We start from the raw sequence: 19,942 nt of genomic DNA, 5'->3' as shown, positions 1-19,942 counted from the left end.
TTCCGCTACCTGCGCTTGATTTCTGCATGCACTCGGCGATGAGACTCGAGGTGCTCAGCGCCCTCCCGGATGCACCTCCTCCACTTAGGGCGGTCTTTGGCCAGGGACTCGCAGGTGTCAGTGGGGATGCTACTTGGCGCCGAGCCTTCAGCCAATATCTCGCCGTAGGCAACTAGGCCCATATAGCATTGCCTGATCTCCAGTCGTCTTGGACCCCCTTGCCACTGGATCAAGACCTTGCTCAGCTAAGCCCGTGTAATAGCTGGTGTGCAACGACCACCCCATGTTAAAAAAACTCACGCACAGGCATCTTCCACTCCTCTAACATGAAGTTCGGGACCTGGAACATCAGGACCCTCTTGGACAACTCTAACAGCGACAGGCCAGAACGCCGCACCACTATAGTTGCCCGGGAACTTAGACGCTTTGAGATTGTCATCGCTGTACTAAGCGAGACCCTGCGGGCAGGGGAAGGCCAGCTCAAGGAACAAGGTGGAGGTTACGCCTTCTTCTGGACAGAGAAACCAGAGGAAGAACGCCGCCTCCACAGAGTCGGCTTCGCCATCAAAATTGAGCTGGTTGACCGCCTCAAAGACTCCCACTGCGGGGTTAACGAACGCCTCATGACTCTTCGACTCACCCTATCCTGGAATCAATGTGCCACAGTCATCAGTGCGTACACCCCTACACTCGATGCACCAGATGAGACCAAAGAGGGCTTTTACTCCAACCTCGAAAAATCCCTGTCCCACGTCCCCGTGGACGACAAACTGATCCTCCTCGGTGACTTCAACGCCAGGGTCGGCAAGGACACCGCCCTCTGGGGAGGAGTGATTGGCAGAGAGGAGGTAGGGAAAACCAAATCCAGCGGTACCCTACTCCTGACAAAATGTCTAGAACATAAACTTGTCATCACCAATACCTTGTTCCGCCAGAGGGACAAATACAAGGCATCGTGGCAACACCCTCGCTCCAAACACTGGCACCTGCTTGACTCTGTCATCGTCCGAGCCAGGGATCGCAAGGATGTGCACATCACCCGCGTCATGACAGGAGCTGATGACTGCTGGATGGTCCACCGCCGAATCCGATCCATCATTGACATCAACATAACCCTAAAGTGGAGGGGGCAGCAGAAGCAGTGCTGCAAAAAAGTCAATGCCGGGGCACTTAAAGACCCAGCTAAGAGAGCCCTATGCAGTTAGCACCTCACAGCTAACCTGTCGTGCCTTGATGACCCCGAGACGCAGAATGCCCAAAGCACTTGGTCTGCACTCCAGGCTTCCATAACCAGTGCCTGCAAAGAGACGCTCAGTCACTCAATCAGTAAACACCAGGACTGGTTTGATGAGAATGATCAGGAGATCCAAGAGCTAATAGATCGCAAACGCAGGTCATTTCTGAGCCTTAAACAACAACCCAAGTTGGGAGCAGCAAAGCAGCATTACAGACGGCTCAAGGCTGAGGTCCAACAAAAAACCCGGGACCTAAAGAACAGGTGGTGGATGGAGAAAGCACAGGAGATACAGCAGCTGGCTGACAGCCATGATGTGCGAGGTTTCTTCATCGCAGTCAAGGCCACCTACGGCCCAAGCACAAAAGGCTCCACCCCATTGCTGGCCAAGAATGGGGAAACACTCATCAAGGACACCGAGACAGTCAAGGCCTGCTGGAAGAAGCACATCGAAGCTCTCCTCAATTGACACTCTGCCTTTGACTCGAGTGTTCTCGACTCCATCCCGCAGCATGCTACCCGCCACCACCTCAGTAAAACCCCAAAACTGCACGAGGTAGAAAAAGCCATAAGACAGCTTTAGAACAACAGGCTATGGTAGCGGATGGAATTCCTGCTGAGGCACTGAAGTATGGTGGAGATGCACTTTTGGCGCGAATATATGACCTCATCTCTCTCATCTGGAGGGAGGAGAGCATGCCGGGAGATCTCAGAAATAGAGTGCTCGTGACCATCTTTAAAAAAGGGAACAAGTCCGACTGCGGCAACTGCAGAGAAATCTCCCTGTTATCAGACACTGGGAAAGTCGTCGCTAGAGTCCTCCTCAACCGTCTTCTCCCTGTGGCCGAGGAGTCACAGTGAGGATTTCGTCCCTAAGGGGCACAACGGACATGATTTTTGCAGCGCGACAGCTGCAGGAAAAATGCAGGGAACAGCGCTAGCCCTTATACATGGCCTTCTTCAACCTTACAAAGGCCTTTGATACTGTCAACTGCGAGAGTCTATGGAGATTTCTCCTCCATTTCGGATGCCCCCAAAAGTTTGAAACCATCCTCTGCCTGCTCCACGATGACATGCAGGCCGTGATCCTTACCAATGGATCCATTACAGACCCAATCCACGTCCAGACCAGGGTCAACCAGGGCTGCGTCATCACCCCAACCCTCTTCTCAATCTTCGTCGCTGCCATGCTCCGCCTCACAATCAACAAGCTCCCCGCTGGAGTGGAACTAAACTACAGAACCAGTGGGAACCTGTTCAACCTTCTCCAGGCCAGGGCCAAGACCACTCCAACCTCTGTCATCGAGCTACAGTACGCGGACGATACCTGTGTCTGTGCATATACAGAGGCTGAACTCCAGGACATAGTTGAAGTATTTACTGAGGCATATAAAAGCAGGGGCCTTACGCTAAACATCCATAAGACAAAGGTCCTCCACCAACCTGTCCTCGCTGCACAGCACTGCCCCCCAATCATCAAGATCTACGGCGCGGCCCTGGACAACGTGAACCATTTCCCATACCTCAGAAGCCTCTTATCAACAAGAGCAGACATTGACAACGAGGTTCAACACCATCTCTAGTGCACCAGTGCAGCCTTCGGCCGCCTGAGGAAAAGAGTGTTTGAAAACCAGGCTTTCAAAACTGCCATCAAGCTCATGGTCTACAGGGCTGTAATAATACCCGCCCTCCTGTATGGCTCAGAGGCATGGACCATGTACAGGAGACACCTCAAGTCACTGGAGAAATACCACCAATGATGTCTCCGCAAGATCCGACAAATCCCCTGGTAGGACAGACGCACCAACATTAGCACCCTCGACCAGGTCAACATTCCCAGTATTGAAGTACTGATCACACTTGATCAGCTCCGCTGGGCAGGCCACATAGTCCGCATGCCAGACACCAGACTCCCAAAGCAAGCGCTCTCCTCGGAACTCCTTCGCGGCAAACAAGCCAAAGGTGGGCAGAGAAAACGTTACAAGGACACCCTCAAAGCCTCCCTGATAAAGTGCAACATCCCCACTGATACCTGGGAGTCCCTGGCCAAAGACTGCCTTAAGTGGAGGAAGTGCATCCGGGAGGCCGCTGAGTACCTCGAGTCTCATCGCCGAGAGCATGCAGAAATCAAACGCAGGCAGCGGAAAGATCGTGCGGCAAACCTGTCCCACCCTGCCTTTCCCTCAACGACTTTCTGCCCCACCTGTGACAGGGACTGTGGTTCTCGTATTGGACTGTTCAGCCACCTAAGGACTCATTTTAAGAGTGGAAGCAAGACTTCCTCGATTCCGAGGGACTGCCTATGATGATGAAGATGATAATATGTAGCGCCAGTGTGCAATGTCCTGGTTGCGCCACGGAAGCAAACTTCAATGATTTCACCTGCCTTACCTCCTATCGCTAATCGCGCCAGAAAAAGCAGATGTTCACAGCTGTGAAGGACGATCCCGGAGCTCTAATGAAAGGGATGAGCAGTTGGGTTTGTATCAGGTAAGAATCTGAGATGTGATTGCCCTTTCTTTCCATTGATTTCACTTTCTTTGTTGTCTAATACTCTTCCTGATGCTCAAGTGAGCTCCCTTGCATTTTTTTCTAAGTTTTCAGATGCTCCAGCTAACCTCCCATTTAAGCGCTGGGATAATGGTATTACAGCAGCAGAACTTCATTAGCGCTCTCACACTAACGTCTCGCGATTTCAGTTTGGTGCCTGAAGAGAAGTGTGGAACGTTTCCCTTAGCGGTCCACTCCACTCTTAGGATGCAAAAAATACATATCGCTATGGCCAGTGCTAAATATCATCTGGTGTTAAACCTTTCGCCCAGTCAGTGTTATCTCCTCCAAACCAGCTATAGTCAATGCTTCCCCCTGTGTTTTTTACTTTAAGATATGAATTAAATAAATATATACGTACAAATAAATAACCTCGTGCCTGACTTGTAAATTTTAAGTTCATTCATTTGAGTGCATCGTTACTTGATTTATGTTATTCCTTTATACAAATGCAGACCTTTTATAACTTCACCTTCCAAATATATCCAAACTTTCATGTTTAACAGTGGCAAACTTATCAGACTTAAGTTTATTCATTTGAGCTGCTGTTGGGAATTGGCTTGGATTGTCACTGTCAGCAGGGGTTGGGTTGGATTGTTACTGTTTGTGGTGCTTGGCTTGGATTGTTACTGTATGCGGTGCTTGGGTTGGATTGTTACTGTCAGCAGTGGTTGGGTTGGATTGTTACTGTCAGCAGTGGTTGGGTTGGATTGTTACTGTCAGCAGTGGTTGGGTTGGATTGTTACTGTCAGCAGTGGTTTGGTTAGATTGCTACTGTCAGCAGTGGTTGGGTTGGATTGTTACTGTCAGCAGTGGTTGGGTTGGATTGTTACTGTCGGCAGTGGTTGGGTTGGATTGTTACTGTCGGCAGTGGTTGGGTTGGATTGTTACTGTCGGCAGTGGTTGGGTTGGATTGTTACTGTCGGCAGTGGTTGGGTTGGATTGTTACTGTCGGCAGGGGTTGGGTTGGATTGTTACTGTCGGCAGTGGTTGGGTTGGATTGTTACTGTCGGCAGGGGTTGGGTTGGATTGTTACTGTCGGCAGTGGTTGGGTTGGATTGTTACTATGAGCAGAGGTTCGGTAGGATTTTTACTATGCGTCGGCGAGAGGCGGGAGATCGAGCAGCCAGAGGCCTATAAAGGCGAGAGGCAGGAGATCGCTGAGGTAGGCCTATAAAAGCCCAACGCGGCGGCAGTTCGGGGAGTTCGTGGTCGGCGAGAAGCGGGAGATCACTGAGGCAGGCCTATAAACGGCAGCTTGTGCAGCTGCAGCAGGGAGACAAAAATGAAGTATCAAAAAATTGAAAGGTGACGTCACAGCCAAGAGGGTAAGTGATTGGCTGCTGATTGGTAAGTAGTTTTTCTTATTCTTTCTTTATCAGTAAGTAACCTTTTAACATCGTTGTTACCCAATTCAGTTAATCCAAGAGTTAAGTCATGGCAGGAGAGCTCGGACACGTGTTATGCTCCTCCTGTACTATGTGGGAACTCAGGGACGCTTCCGGTATCCCTGACGACTACGTGTGCAGGACGTGAATACGCCTGCAGATCCTGACAGACCGTTTTGCGGCACTGGAGCTGCGGGTGGATGAACTCTGGAGCATCCACGATGCTGAGAATGATGTGAATAGCATGTTTAGCAGGTAAAGGGTTCACGGCCAGATAGGGAGCGGGTGACCAACAGGAAGAGCAGTGCAAGGAAGGTAGTGCAGGGATCCTCTGCGGCCATCCCCCTGCAAAACAGATACACCGCTTTGGGTACTGTTGAGGGGGATGACTCATCAGGGGAGAGGAACAGCAGCCAAGTTCATGGCACCGTGGGTGGCTCTGCTGCACAGGAGGGCAGGAAAAAGAGTGGGAGAGCGACAGTGATAGGGGATTCAATTGTAAGGGGAATAGATAGGCGTTTCTACGGCCGCAACCGAGACTCCAGGATGGCATGTTGCCTCCCTGGTGCAAGGATGTCTCGGAGCGGGTGCAGGACATTCTGAAAAGGGAGGGTGAACAGCTAGTTGTTGTGGTGCATATAGGTACCAACGATATAGGTAAAAAACGGGATGAAGTCCTACGGCACGAATTTAGGGAGCTAGAAGCTAAATTTAAAAAGTAGGACCTCAAAAGTAGTAATCTCAGAATTGCTACCAGTGGCACATGCTAGTCAGAGTAGGAATCGCAGGATAGGTCAGATGAATACGTGGCTTGAGGAGTGGTGCAGAAGGGAGGGATTCAAATTCCTGGGGCATTGGAACCGGTTGTGGGAGAGGTGGGACCAGTACAAACCGGACGGTCTGCACCTGGGCAGGACCGGAACCAATGTCCTAGGGGGAGTGTTTGCTAGTGCTGTTGGGGAGGAGCTAAATTAACATGGCAGGGGGATGGGAACCTATGCAGGGGGACAGAGGGGAATAAAAGATGGACAGAGGCAAAAGATAGAAAGGAGAAAAGTAAAAGTAGAGGGCAGAGAAACCCAAGGCAAAAAACAAAAAGGGCCACATTACAGCAAAATTCTGAATGGGGCAAAGTGTGTTAAAAAGACAAGCCTGAAGGTTCTGTGCCTCGCTTGCGAGGAGTATTCGGAATAAGGTGGACGAATTAACTGCGCAGATAGCAGTTAATGGATATGATGTAATTGGCATCACGGAGACATGGCTCCAGGGTGGCCAAGGCTGGGAACTCAACATCCAAGGGTATTCAGCATTTAGGAAGGATAGACAGAAAGGAAAAGGAGGCGGGGTGACGTTACTGGTTAAAGAGGAAATTAATGCAATAATAAGGAAGGACATTAGCTTGGATGATGTGGAATCGGTATGGGTGGAGCTACGGAATACCAAAGGGCAGAAAACGCTGGTGGGAGTTGTGTACAGACCATCAAACAGTAGTAGTGAGGTTGGGAACAGCATCAAACAAGAAATAAGGGATGTGTGCAATAAAGGTACAACAGTTATCATGGGCGACTTTAAGTTACATATAGATTGGGTTAACCAAATTGGTAGCAATGCGGTAGAGGAGGATTTCCTGGAGTGTATTAGGGATGGTTTTCTTGACGAATATGTGGAGGAACCGACTAGAGAACGGGCCATCCTAGACTGGGTGATGTGTAATGAGAAGGGACTAATCAGCAATCTTGTTGTGCGAGGCCCCTTGGGGAAGAGTGACCATAATATGGTAGAATTCTTTATAAAGATGGAGAGTGACATAGTTAATTCAGAAACTAGGGTCTTGAACTTAAGGAAAGCTAACTTCGACGGCATGAGACGTGAATTGGCTAGACTACACTGGCAAATGATACTAAAAGGGTTGACAGTGGATAGGCAATGGCAAACATTTATAGATCACATGGATGAACTTCAGCAATTGTACATCCTTGTCTGGAGTAAAACTAAAACAGGGAAGGTGGCTCAACTGTGGCTAACAAGGGAAATGAAGGAGAGTGTTAGATCCAAGGAAGAGGCATATAAATTGGTCAGAAAAAGCAGCAAACCTAAGGACAGGGAGAAATTTAGAATTCAGCAGAGGAGGGCAAAGTGTTTAATTAGGAGGGGGAAAATAGAGTACAAGAGGAAGCTTGCCGGAAACATAAAAACTGATTGCAAAAGCTTCTATAGATATGTGAAGAGAAAAAGATTAGTGAAGACAAACGTAGGTCCCTTGCAGTCAGACTCAGGTGAATTTATAATGGGGAACAAAGAAATGGCAGACCAATTGAACAAATACTTTGGTTCTGTCTTCACGAAGGAAACACAAATAACCTTCTGGAGGTACTAGGGGACGGAGGGTCTAGTGAGAAGGAGGAACTGAAGGATATCCTTATTAGGCAGGAAATTGTGTTAGGGAAATTGATGGGATTGAAGGCTGATAAATCCCCGGGGCTTGATTGTTTGCATCCCAGAGTACTTAAGGAAGTGGCCCTAGAAATAGTGGATGCATTGGTGATCATTTTCCAAAATTCGATCAACTCTGGATCAGTTCCTATGGAGTGGAGGGTAGCTAATGTAACCCCACTTTTTAAAAAAGGAGGGAGAGATAAAACGGGTAATTATAGGCCGGTTAGCCTGACATCAGTGGTGGGGAAAATGTTGGAATCAATTATTAAGGATGAAATAGCAGCGCATTTGGAAAGCAGTGACAGGATCGGTCCAAGTCAGCATGGATTTATGAAAGGGAAATCAAGCTTGACAAATCTTCTGGAATTTTTTGAAGATGTAACTAGTCGAGTGGACAATGGAGAACCAGTTTATGTGGTGTATTTGGACTTTCAAAACATCTTTAACCAGGTCCCACATAAGAGATTGGTGTGCAAAATCAAAGCACATGGTATTGGGGGTAAAGTACTGACGTGGATAGAGAATTGGTTGGCTGACAGGAAGCAGAGAGTCGGGATAAATGGGTGCTTTTCGGAATGCGAGGCAGTGACTAGTGGAGTGCCGCAGGACTCAGTGCTGGGACCCCAGCTCTTTACAATATACATTAATGATTTGGATGAAGGAATTGAGTGTAATATCTCCAAGTTTGCAGATGACACTAAATTGGGTGGCGGTGTGAGCTGTGAGGTGGATGCTAAGAGGCTGCAGGGTGATTTGGACAGGTTAGCTGAGTGGGCAGATGCATGGCAGATGCAGTATAATGTGGATAAATGTGAGGTTATCCACTTTGGTGGCAAAAACACGAAGACAGAATATTATTTGAATGGCGGCAGATTAGGAAAAGGGGAGGTGCAACGAGACCTGGGTGTCATGGTTCATCAGTCATTGAAGGTTGGCATGCAAGTACAGCAGGCTGTGAAGAAGGCTAATGGCATGTTGGCCTTCATAGCTAGGGTTTTTAGTAAAGGAGCAGGGAGGTCTTACTGCAATTGTACAGGGCCTTGGTGAGGCCTCACCTGGAATATTGTGTTCAGTTTTGGTCTCCTAATCTGAGGAAGGATGTTCTTGCTATTAGGGAGTGCAGCGAAGGTTCATCAGACTGATTCCAGGGATGACTGGAATGACATATGAGGAGAGACTGGATCAACTGGGCCTTAATACACTGGAGTTAATTAGGATGAGAGGGGATCTCATAGAAACGTATAAGATTCTGATGGGACGGGACAGGTTAGATGTGAGAAGAATGTTCCCAACGTTGGGGAAGTCCAGAACCAGGGGACACAGTCTTAGGATAAGGGATAGGACATTTAGGACTGAGATGAGGAGAAACTTCTTCACTCAGAATGTTGTTAACCTGTGGAGTTCTGTGTCGCAGAGAGTTGTTGATGCCAGTTCATTGGATATATTCAAGAGGGAGTTAGATATGGCCCTTATGGCTAAAGGGATCAAGGGGTATGGAGAGAAAGCAGGAAAGGGGTATTGAGGTGAATGATCAGCCATGATCTTATTGAACGGTGGTGCAGGCTCAAAGGGCCGAATGGCCTGCTCCTGCACCTATTTTCTATGTTTCTATGTCACTATTAGCAGTGGTTCGGTTGGATTGTTACTGTCAGCAGTGGTTGGTTCAAACATAGAAATATTGAAAATAGGTGCAGGAGTAGGTCATTCGGCACTTCGAGCCTGCACTACCATTCACTAAGATCATGGCTGATCATTCCCTCAGTACCCCTTTCCTGCTTTCTCTCCATACCCCTTGATCCCCTTTGCCGTAAGTGCCATATCTAACTCCCTCTTGAATATATCCAATGAACTGGCATCAACAACTCTCTGCGGCAGGGAATTCCACAGGTTAACAACTCTCTGAGTGAAGAAGTTTCTCCTCATCTCAGTCCTAAATGGCCTACCCCTTATGCTAAGACTGTGTCCCCTGGTTCTGGACTTCCCCAACATCGGGAACATTCTACCTGCATTTAACCTGTCCCGTCCCGTCAGAATCTTATATGTTTCTATGAGATCCCCTCTCATCCTTCGAAACTCCAAAGTAAAAAGGCCCAGTTGATCCAGTCTCTCCTCATATGTCAGTCCAGCCATCCCGGGAATCAGTCTGGTGAACCTTCACTGCACTTCCTCAATAGCAAGAATGTCCTTTCTCTGATTAGGAGACCAAAACTGAACACAATATTCCAGGTGAGGCCTCAACAAGGCCCTGTACAACTGCAGTAAGACTTTCCTGCTCCCATACGCAAATCCTAGCTATGAAGGCCAATGTACCATTTGCCTTCTTCACCACATGCTGTACCTGTATGCCAACTTTCAATGACTGATGAACCATGACACCCAGGTCTCGTTGCACCTCCCCTTTTCCTAATCTGCCGCCATTCAGATAATATTCTGTATTTGTGTTTTTACCCCCAATGACAATAACCTCTCATTTATCCACATTATACTGCATCTGCTATGCATTTGCCCACTCACCCAACCTGTCCAAATCACCCTGCAGCCTCTTAGCGTCCCCCTCACAGCTCACACCACTACCCAGTTTAGTGTCATCAGCAAACTTGGAGATATTACACTCAATTCCCTCCTCCAAATAATTAATGTATATTGTAAATAGCTGGGGTCCCAGCACTGAGCCCTGTGGCACTCCACTAGTCATTCCCAGCCATTCTGAAAAGGACCCGTTTATCCCGACTCTCTGCTTCCTGTCTGCCAACCAGTTCTCTATCCACGTCAGTATATTACCCCCAATACCATGTGCTCTGATTTTGCACAATAATCTCTTGTGTGGGACCTTGTCAAAAGCCTTTTGAAAGTTGAAATACACCACATCCACTGGTTCTTCCTTGTCCACTCTACCAGTTACATCCTCAAAAGATTCTAGAAGAGTTGTCAAGCATGATTTCCCCTTCATAAATCCGTGCTGACTTGGACCGATCCTGTCACTGCTTTCCAAATGCGCTGCTATTTCATCCTTGGTAATTGATTCCAACATTTTCCCCACTACTGATGTCAGGCTAACCGGTCTATAATTACCTATTTTCTCTCTCTCTCCCTTTTTAAAAAGGGGTGTTACTTTAGCTACCTCCAGTCCATTGGAACTGATCCCGAGTTGCGAGGCTGTTGGAAAATGATCAGCAATGAATCCACTATTTCTAGGGCCACTTCCTTAAGTACTCTAGGATGCAGACTATCAGGCCCCGGAGATTTATCGGCCTTCAATCCCATCAATTTCCCAAACACAATCCTTCAGTTCTCCTTCTCACTCGACCCGCGGTTCCCTAGTACTTCTGGAAGGTTATTTGTGTCTTCCTTCGTGAAGACAGAACGAAAGTATTTGTTCAATTTGTCTGCCATTTCTTGTTCCCCATTATAAATTCACCTGAATCCGACTGCAAGCAACATACGTTTGTCTTCACTAATCTTTTTCTCTTCACATCTATAGAAGCTTTTGCAATCAGTTTTTATGCTCCCGACAAGCTTCTTCTCGTATTCTATTTTCCCCCTCTTAATTAAAGCCTTCATTCTCCTCTGCTGAATTATAAATTTCTCCCAGTCCTCAGGTTTGCTGCTTTTTCTGGCCAATTTATACGCCCCTTCCTTGGATTTAACACTATCCTTAATTTCCCTGGTTAGCCATGGTTGAGCCACCTTCCCCATTTTATTTTTACTCCAGACAGAGATGTACAATTACTGAAGTTCATCCATGTGATCTTTAAATGTTTGCCATTGCCTATCCACTGTCAACCCTTTGTATCATTTGTCAGTCTATTCTAGCCAATTCACGCCTCAAACCATCAAATTTACTTTTCCTTAAGTTCAGGACCCTCGTTTCTGAATTAACTGTGTCACTCTCCATCTTAATAAAGAATTCTACCATGTTATGGTCACTCTTCCCCAAGAGTCCTCGCACAACAAGATTGCTAATTAGTCCTTTCTCGTTACACATCACCATAGGATGGCCAGCTCCCTAGTTGGTTCCTTGACATATTCGTCCAGAAAACCATCCCTAATACACTCCAGGAACTACTCCTCCACTGCATTGCTACCAGTTTGGTTTGCCCAATCAATATGTAGATTAAAGTCACTCATGATAACTGCTGTACCTGTATTGCATGCATCCCTAATTTCTTTTTTGATGCTGTCCCCAACCTTACTACTACTGTTTGGTGGTCTGTACACAACTCCCACTAGCATTTTCTGCCCTTTGGCATTCCGTAGCTCCACGATTCCACGACATCCAAGGTAATGTCCTTCATACTATTGCATTAATTTCCTCTTTAACCAACAATGCCACCCTGCCTCCTTTTCCGTTCTGTCTATCCATCCTGAATGTTGAATAACTCAGGATGTTAAGTTCCCAGCCTTGGTTACCCTGGAGCCATGTCTCCGTGATGCCAATTACATCATATTCATTAACTGCTGCCTGCGCAGTTAATTCGTCCACCTTTTTCCGAATACTCCTCGCATTGAGGCACAGAGCCTTCAGGTTTGTCTTTCTAATACACTTTGCCCCTTTAGAATTTTGCTGTAATGTGGCCCTTTTTGCTTTTGCCTTCGGTTTCTCTGCCCTCCACTTTTACTTTTCTTCTTTCTATCTTTTGCTTCTGCCCCCATTTCTATTTCCCTCCATCTCCCTGCATAGGTTCCCATCCCCCTACCATGTTAGTTTAACTCCTCCCCAACAGCACTCGCAAATACTTCCCCTCGGACATTTATTCCGGTCCTGCCCAGGTTGGATTGTTACTGTCAGCAGTGGTTGGGTTGGATAGTTACTGTTAGCAGTGGTTGGGTTGTATTGTTACTATTAGCAGTGGTTGTGTTGGATTGCAGCTGCCTTAGGTTGGAGTTTGTATTGGAGGTGTTGTTACCACGGCTATATATACATTTTACTTCTCTACATTTCCAACTTTCTTATTGACTCTGTATTTTTTTATCTGGTTTGATTCAGTCTGTGCTTTCATTCTGTTTCTGTTCTCTTTATCTGCCCTGTTTCTTCTTTATCTCTTTGTTCTTTGTCCAGTTGTCTATCCAACCTGCTTTTCTATTTCCCATTCACCATGCCCCTGTACTCTGGAACTCTCTCCCTCTCAAAACCTCTTTGCCTTGTTACACGTTAAAAAGAAATTTCAAAACCGATTGAAGTAAATAGAAAATAAACTTGGGCAGGTTGTACAATAGGCTGTTTATCTATTGCACCAGTTTTCTGCCCCTGACGGAAATTGAAAATTACCCCCCATCTCTTCAATCACATCATTGGTCATCTCTCAAGACTTCTCAACGCTCTGTTTGTTGTTTGCTGGCCACCTATCTTTTCTGTTTCTTATCTGCCTCTTTTTCTGAACAGCTATTTTTCTGTTTCTTTTTAGTTCACCCTTCTCCTTCTTTGCTGTCTGCACCTGCATTCATTGTTGTCTTTCTGTTGGCTATGTATTTTTCCCTGCTACTTAGTTTTGTTTTCCTCCATTTCTTTTCCAGCTCAGGAATCTTCCTGTTTTTTCACTGATCTTTTGTTTTCCACAAGTAAGCTTTAGATGAAGAAGGCTTGATCTCATCATTCCAAAACACACACATACTACCATCTCCCAATTACAGCATCTTGCCATGTTCTAAATGAGTCCAGTGTCCTAGACTGAGGGTTGGATTTTCCGGTAATGTGCGCTTCTCTTTTCACCTTGGATGGGAGACAATGACAGCGGTGAGATCTTCTGCGCAGGCGATCAGTTTCCTGTGCCCCAGGGGGGTTTTCGGGGCTGGTTTTGCAGAGGCACAGAGCAGTGCCACCCGGAAGAGTTGAGCCGGTGTGCAACGTTGTGACACAGCTTGCTTTTGGATAACCGCCCGACCCATACACCCCACGGGACCATCTATGAAAACGGGCGGTCCAACATATACTGGCTGCAGTGAGATAAGTGATGTCCACCTCAGGTAAATGTGATTGCTTTTGTTGCGATTTATGTTGTGGTGGTGTGGGCCATATATTGGGAATGTTTTTGGTGTTTTTTCTATAAGTTTTGTTTTGCCCGAGGCCTCTCTCAGAGTGCTCCCGGGCTGGCTATTTAGCTCGGGATTTTGGCATGCTCAGCTAGCCCACAAAAATAACAACAACTTATATTTAGATAGCGCCTTTAATGTAGTGAAACGTCCCAAGGCGCTTCACAGGAGTATTATGTGTTAAAAATTTGACACCAAGCTGCATATGTAGAAATTAGCGCAGGTGACCAAAAGCTTGTCAAATAGTTATATTTTAAGGAGTGTCTTGAAGGAATAAAGATTGATAGAGAGGCGGAAAGGTTTAGGCAGGGACTTCTAGGCAACAGAATGCATGGCCACCAATGGCTGAGCGATTATAATCAGGAGGGCAGAATTAGAGAAGCATAGACATCTCGGACAGTTGTGGGGCTAGAGGAGATTACAGAGATAAATCTTCATTTAGAAAGACATGGATTAATCACAGACAATCAGCATAGATTTGTTAAGGGAAGGTCGTGTCTGATCAACTTGATTGAATTTTTTGAGGAGGTAACAAGGGGTGTTAATGAATGTAGTGCATTTGATGTACTGTATATGGATTTTAGCAAGGCGTTTGATAAGGTCCCACATGACAGACTGGTCATGAAAGTAAGATCCCATGGGATCCAGGGCAAAGTGGTAAGTTGGATCCAAAATTGGCTCAGGGGCAGGACGCAAAGGGTAATGGTTGATGTGTGCTTTTGTGACTGGAAGGCTGTTTCTAGTGGGGTTCCACAGGGCTCAGTACTAGGTTCCTTGCTTTTGTGGTATATATCAATGATTGAGACTTAAAGGTAGGGGTTATGATTAACAAATTTGCAGATTATACTAAAATCGGTTGTGTGGTTGATAATGAAGAAGAAAGCTGTAGACTGCAGGAAGATATCAATCAACTGGTCAGGTGGCTGGAATAGTGGCAAATGGCATTCAATCCAGAGAACTGTGAGGTAATGCATTTGGGAAAGACTAACAAGGCAAGGAATATACATTAAATGATAGGACACTGAGAAGTGTGGAGGAACAAAGGGACCTTGGAGTGCATGTCCATAGATCCCTGAAGGTAGCAGGTCAGATAGATAAGGTGGTTAAGAAGACATACGGAATACTTGCCTTTATTAGCTGAGGCATAGAATGCAAGAGCAGGGAGACTATGCTTGAACTGTATAAAACACTAGTTAGGACACAGCTAGTAGAGTACTGCATATAGCTCTGGTCACCATATTAAAGGGAAAATGTGATTGCATGAGAGAGGATACAGAGGACATTTACAAGGATGTTGCTTGAACTGGAGAATTTTAGTTATGAGGAAAGATTGGATAGGCTAGGTTTGTTTTCTTTGGAATTGAGGGGAAACCTTATTGAGGTGTATAAAATTATGAGGGGCCTAGATAGAGTGGATAGATCAGACTTATTTCCCTTAGCAGATGGGTCAACAACCAGGGGACATAGATTTAAAGTAATTGGTAGCTTTAGAGGGAATTTGAGGAGAGATTTCTTCACCCAGAGGGTGGTGGGGGTCTCGAACTCACTGCCTGATGAAAGGGCGGTAGCGGTAGAAACCCTCATCTCATTTAAAAAGTACTTGGATATGCACTTGAAGTGTCATAACCTACAGGGCTACGGACCAAGAGCTGGAAAGTGGGATTAGGCTGCTTAGCTCTTTGTTGGCCGGCATGGACACGATGGCCTGAAATGGCATCCTTCCATCCTGTAAATTTCTATGATTCTATGATTCCATGATAGGGAGGGGTGAGTCCATGGAAGAATTTTAAAATAAGGATGAGAATTTTGAATTGAGGCATTGCTTAACCAGAAGCCAATGTAGGTCAGTGAGCACAGGGGTGATGAGTGAGCAGGACTTGGTGCGAGTTAGGACACGGGCAGCCAGGTTTAGGTCGAGCACTCTAAGAGAGGTGTACAATGCTTCCCTTAGCTCTCCGCCCCGCACTCAGGATCCAGCTGCTGAATTTTGATGACTGAGGCGCAAACTATTCCCGGGCGCAAACTTTACTGCCCCACTGCCATTATCGTACCGAAATCAGCCAAGTCAAAAATCCAGCCTGGAATCAACTTCCAGCTGTTGATCTGCGCAAAGAAAAACATCAGCTTCTAAATTTATACTTCAAATTCCGCACCGTCTGCAGTGTGGACTTCCTACAGCACCTCCCAATCTCACGGCCTCTACCACATAGATGGACAAGGACAGTAGGCATACAGGAACACCACCACCTCCAAGTTCCCCTCCAAGTCACACACCATCATGACTTGGAAATATATAGCTGTTCTTTCATCCTTGCTGGGTCAAAATCCTGGAACTCCCTCCACTAATAGCGCTGTGAGAGTACCTTCAGCACACTGATTCTCAGGGGGGAATCTAGGGGGCATAGTTTCAGAATAAGGGGTCGCACATTTAAAACAGAAATTAGGAGGAATTTTTTCTCTCGCGGATCGTGAATCTTTGGAATTCTCTACCCAAGAGAGCTGTGGAGGCTGGGTTTTTGAATGTATTTAATGTGGACATAGACAGATTTTTGAATGTTAAGGGAGTCAAGGGTTATGGGGAGCGGGCGTGGAAGTGGAGTTGAGGCCAGGATCAGATCAGCCATGATCTTATTGAATGGTGGATCAGCCTCGAGGGGCCAAATGGCCTACTCCTGCTCCTATTTCATATGTTCTTATGTTCTTATGGACTGCAGCAGTTCAATAAGGCAACTCACCATCACCTTCTCAAGGGCAATTAAGAATGGGCAATAAATGCTGGCCTTGCTAGCGACGTGAACATCCCATGAATGAACAAAAAAAACACAACACTTACGTTTCCTATGTTACAACAGTGATTACACTTCAAAAGTAATTCATTGGCTGTAAATTGTATTGGGACTTCTTGAGGTCGTGAAAGACGCTATAAAAATGGAAGTCATCTTAGATTTAATAATGATAATGAACTTGAATTAGTCAATCATCTAATGACAAGAATGCACCTAGCTAATAGTAACCATTATATGATAGAATTTGATATTAGGTTTGGGAGCGAGAAGGATTTACATTTTAAAAAGGCTGACTTTGGAGGGATGTGGCAGAAAGTGACCACAGTAGACTGGGCAGAACTATGAATGGATAAAACCACGGATGAACAGTGTTCAAAGAAGTATTTTGTAGAATACAAGACCAATATATACCCCTAAAGAACAAGAACTCTATTTGTGAAATTAAACAATCTACTCAACAAGGGAAGTGAGAGGTAGTATAAAACTGAAAGAAAGGGCTGGTAGTAGAGATCCCATGGACTGGAAGAGATATAAAGAACAGCAAAAGGATGTAAAGAAAGTGATAATACAAGAAAATGCTTGTGAGGGATATCAGAAATAATACTAAAGGTTTTTACAAATGTATTAAGAGAAAGAGGGTGGCCTCTTAATGACTGATTGACAATACTGTATTGTAATATTGTAATCGGAAATCAGGAAATGTGAGACTTACTAAATATTTACCGTGGCGGGTGAAGGTAAAATACCAGAGATACAAGGAAAAATAAAAATAAATCAAGTGCAGGAAGTAACTAGATTCAATGTAAGTAAAAAATATTGTGATGGAGAAGCTAATGTTATTAAAGATAGACAAATCTACAGGACCTGTGGTGTCCACCCCAGGGTATTAAAACAAATCGGTGAGAAAACTGTTGATGGGTTCGTCATGATTTTCAAAATCTCTCTTGATCAGGAATTGTGACCTTAGATTGGAAAATTACCAATGTCACTCTGCTATTTAAGAAGGGTAAGAGAGATAAACTAAGATTATAGGCCTATTAGTCTAACAATAGTTGTGGGGAAGTTATTAGAATCTGTTATTAGGGACAGAGTGACTGAGCAGTTGGACAAATATAAACCAATCAGAGAGAGCCAGCATGGATTTGTAAAGGGCAAGTCATGTCTAATAAACCTAGTTGGATTTTTGAGGAGGTAACTAATGTGGTGGACAAGGGAGTGTCTATGGATGTCATTTATATGGACTTCCAGGAGACATTCGACAAGGTTCCACAGAAGAAAATGTTAACAAAAGTGGGAGCAAATGGAATTGGAGGCAATACTATTGGCTTGGATAGGGAATTGGTTAGGAAGTAGTAGACAGAGAGTAGGGATAATGGTTATGTATTCCAATTGTCAATATTGTGTTCCTAACATAGATGAGGCTGCACACAGGGAGGTTAAAGTAACAGTGACGTCATACACTCCAAAGTGAGGAACAAGCCTTAGGGGCCGGCTTATATACAGTGCTCCCAAGGGATGCTGGGATCCTTTGGGACTTCAGGGGATGAGCTCCCTGGTGGCAGAACATGGGAATGCATGTTTACAGATACACAACATCACTCCCCCCCTCAAAGTCAAAGTCAAAACTATTTAAAAGGTGAGGCGGTCGATAGTCTTTCTTTCCCTGGTGGACCGCCTCGGTACAAATGTCTATTCTGGTGTGTTGGCTGTATCCTCGCTGGGCTGGCGTGTTGTTGGCCCTGCAGGGCTGCTAGGTGAGCCTGGCCTTGCTGGGCTGTTGGATGTGATGGGTTCGATTTCCTGGTCCGGCGTGGTGTCGTTGATCCTTTGGGTGTGTGTTGTGGACTCAAAAAAGGTGGTGCCTGCTGTGGGTTGTTCAGGGCAGTCTGTGAACCACAGATTAGTTTGGTCCAGGTGCTTTCTGCAAATTTGTCCATTGTCTAGTTTGACTATAAACACCCATGTCCCTTCTTTAGCTATCACTGTGCCCCCGATCCACTTGGGACCATGTCCATAGTTTAGCACATACACAGGGTCATTCAGATCAATGTCCCGTGACACAGTGACGTGACCATCATTGATATTTTGTTGCTGCCGCCTGCTCTCTACCTGATCATGCAGGTTAGGGTGAACCAGCGAGAGTCTAGATTTAAGTGTCCTTTTCATGAGTAGCTCAGCTGGGGGCACCCCTGTGAGCGAGTGGGGTCTCGTGCGGTAGCTGAGCAGTACTCGGGACAGGCAGGTTTGGAGTGAGCCTTCTGTGACTCATTTAAGGCTCTGTTTGATGGTTTGTACTGCCCATTCTGCCTGCCCATTGGAGGCTGGTTTAAACGGGTCATGAATTCATTAAATTCAGCATTGGTGAAACATGGCCCGTTGTCACTGACCAGTAGGTCAGGCAGGCCGTGGGTGGCAAACATGGCCCTCAGGCTTTCAATGGTGGCAGTGGCGGTGCTTCCCAACATTATTTCACATTCAATCCATTTTGAAAAAGCATCCACCACCACCAGGAACATTTTACCGAGAAACGGGCCCGCATAGTTGACATGGATCCTCCACCATGGTCTGGAGGGCCAGGACCACAAACTTAGTGGTGCCTCTCTGGGCACGTTGCTCAACTGAGCACATATGCTGCATTGCCGTACACAGGACTATAAGTCAGAGTTGATACCGGGCCACCACACGTGGGACCTGGCTATCGCTTTCATCATTACTATACCTGGGTGTGTGCTGTGGAGATCCGAGATGAACATCTCCCTGCCCTTTTTGGGTAGCACTACGTGGTTACCCCACAACAGGCAGTCTGCCTGAATGGACAGCTCATCCTTTCGCCGCTGGAATGGCTTGATTGGCTCTTGCATTTCAACGGGGATGCTGGCCCAGCTCCCATGCAGTACACAGTTTTTTACTAGGGACAGCAGAGGATCTTGGCTGGTCCAAGTCCTAATCTGGCGGGCCGTGACAGGTGATTTATCATTTTCAAATGCTTCCATGACCATCAACAAGTCTGCGGGCTGCGCCACCATCAACAAGTTTGCAGGCTGCGCCATTTCCACCCCTGTGGTGGGCAATGGTAGCTGACTGAGAGCATCCGCACAGTTCTCGGTGCCTGGCCTGTGGCGGATGGTATAGTTATATGCTGATAGCGTGAGTGCACACCTTTGCATGCGGGCTGAGGCATTAGTATTTATCCCCTTGTTTTCAGCGAACAGTGAGGGGCTTGTGATCGGTTTCTAGCTCAAAATTGAGGCCAAACAGGAACTAATGCATTTTCTTTACCCGAACACACACGCTAATGCCTCTTTCTCAATCATGCTGTAGGCCCTCTCGGCCTTAGACAAACTCCTGGAAGCATAGGCGACAGGTTGCAACTTCCCCGCAACGTTAGCTTGTTGTAATACACACCCGACTCCATACGATGATGCGTCACATGCTAGCACAAGTCTTTTACATGGGTTATACAATACAAGCAGCTTGTTGGAGCATAAAATGTTTCTGGCTTTCTCAAAAGCAATTAC

Source organism: Pristiophorus japonicus, chromosome 10, assembly GCF_044704955.1.
Source record: "Pristiophorus japonicus isolate sPriJap1 chromosome 10, sPriJap1.hap1, whole genome shotgun sequence".
Lineage (NCBI taxonomy): Eukaryota > Metazoa > Chordata > Chondrichthyes > Pristiophoridae > Pristiophorus > Pristiophorus japonicus.
The sequence above is the reverse complement of the archived record's forward strand: the minus strand, read 5'-3'. Positions refer to the sequence as shown.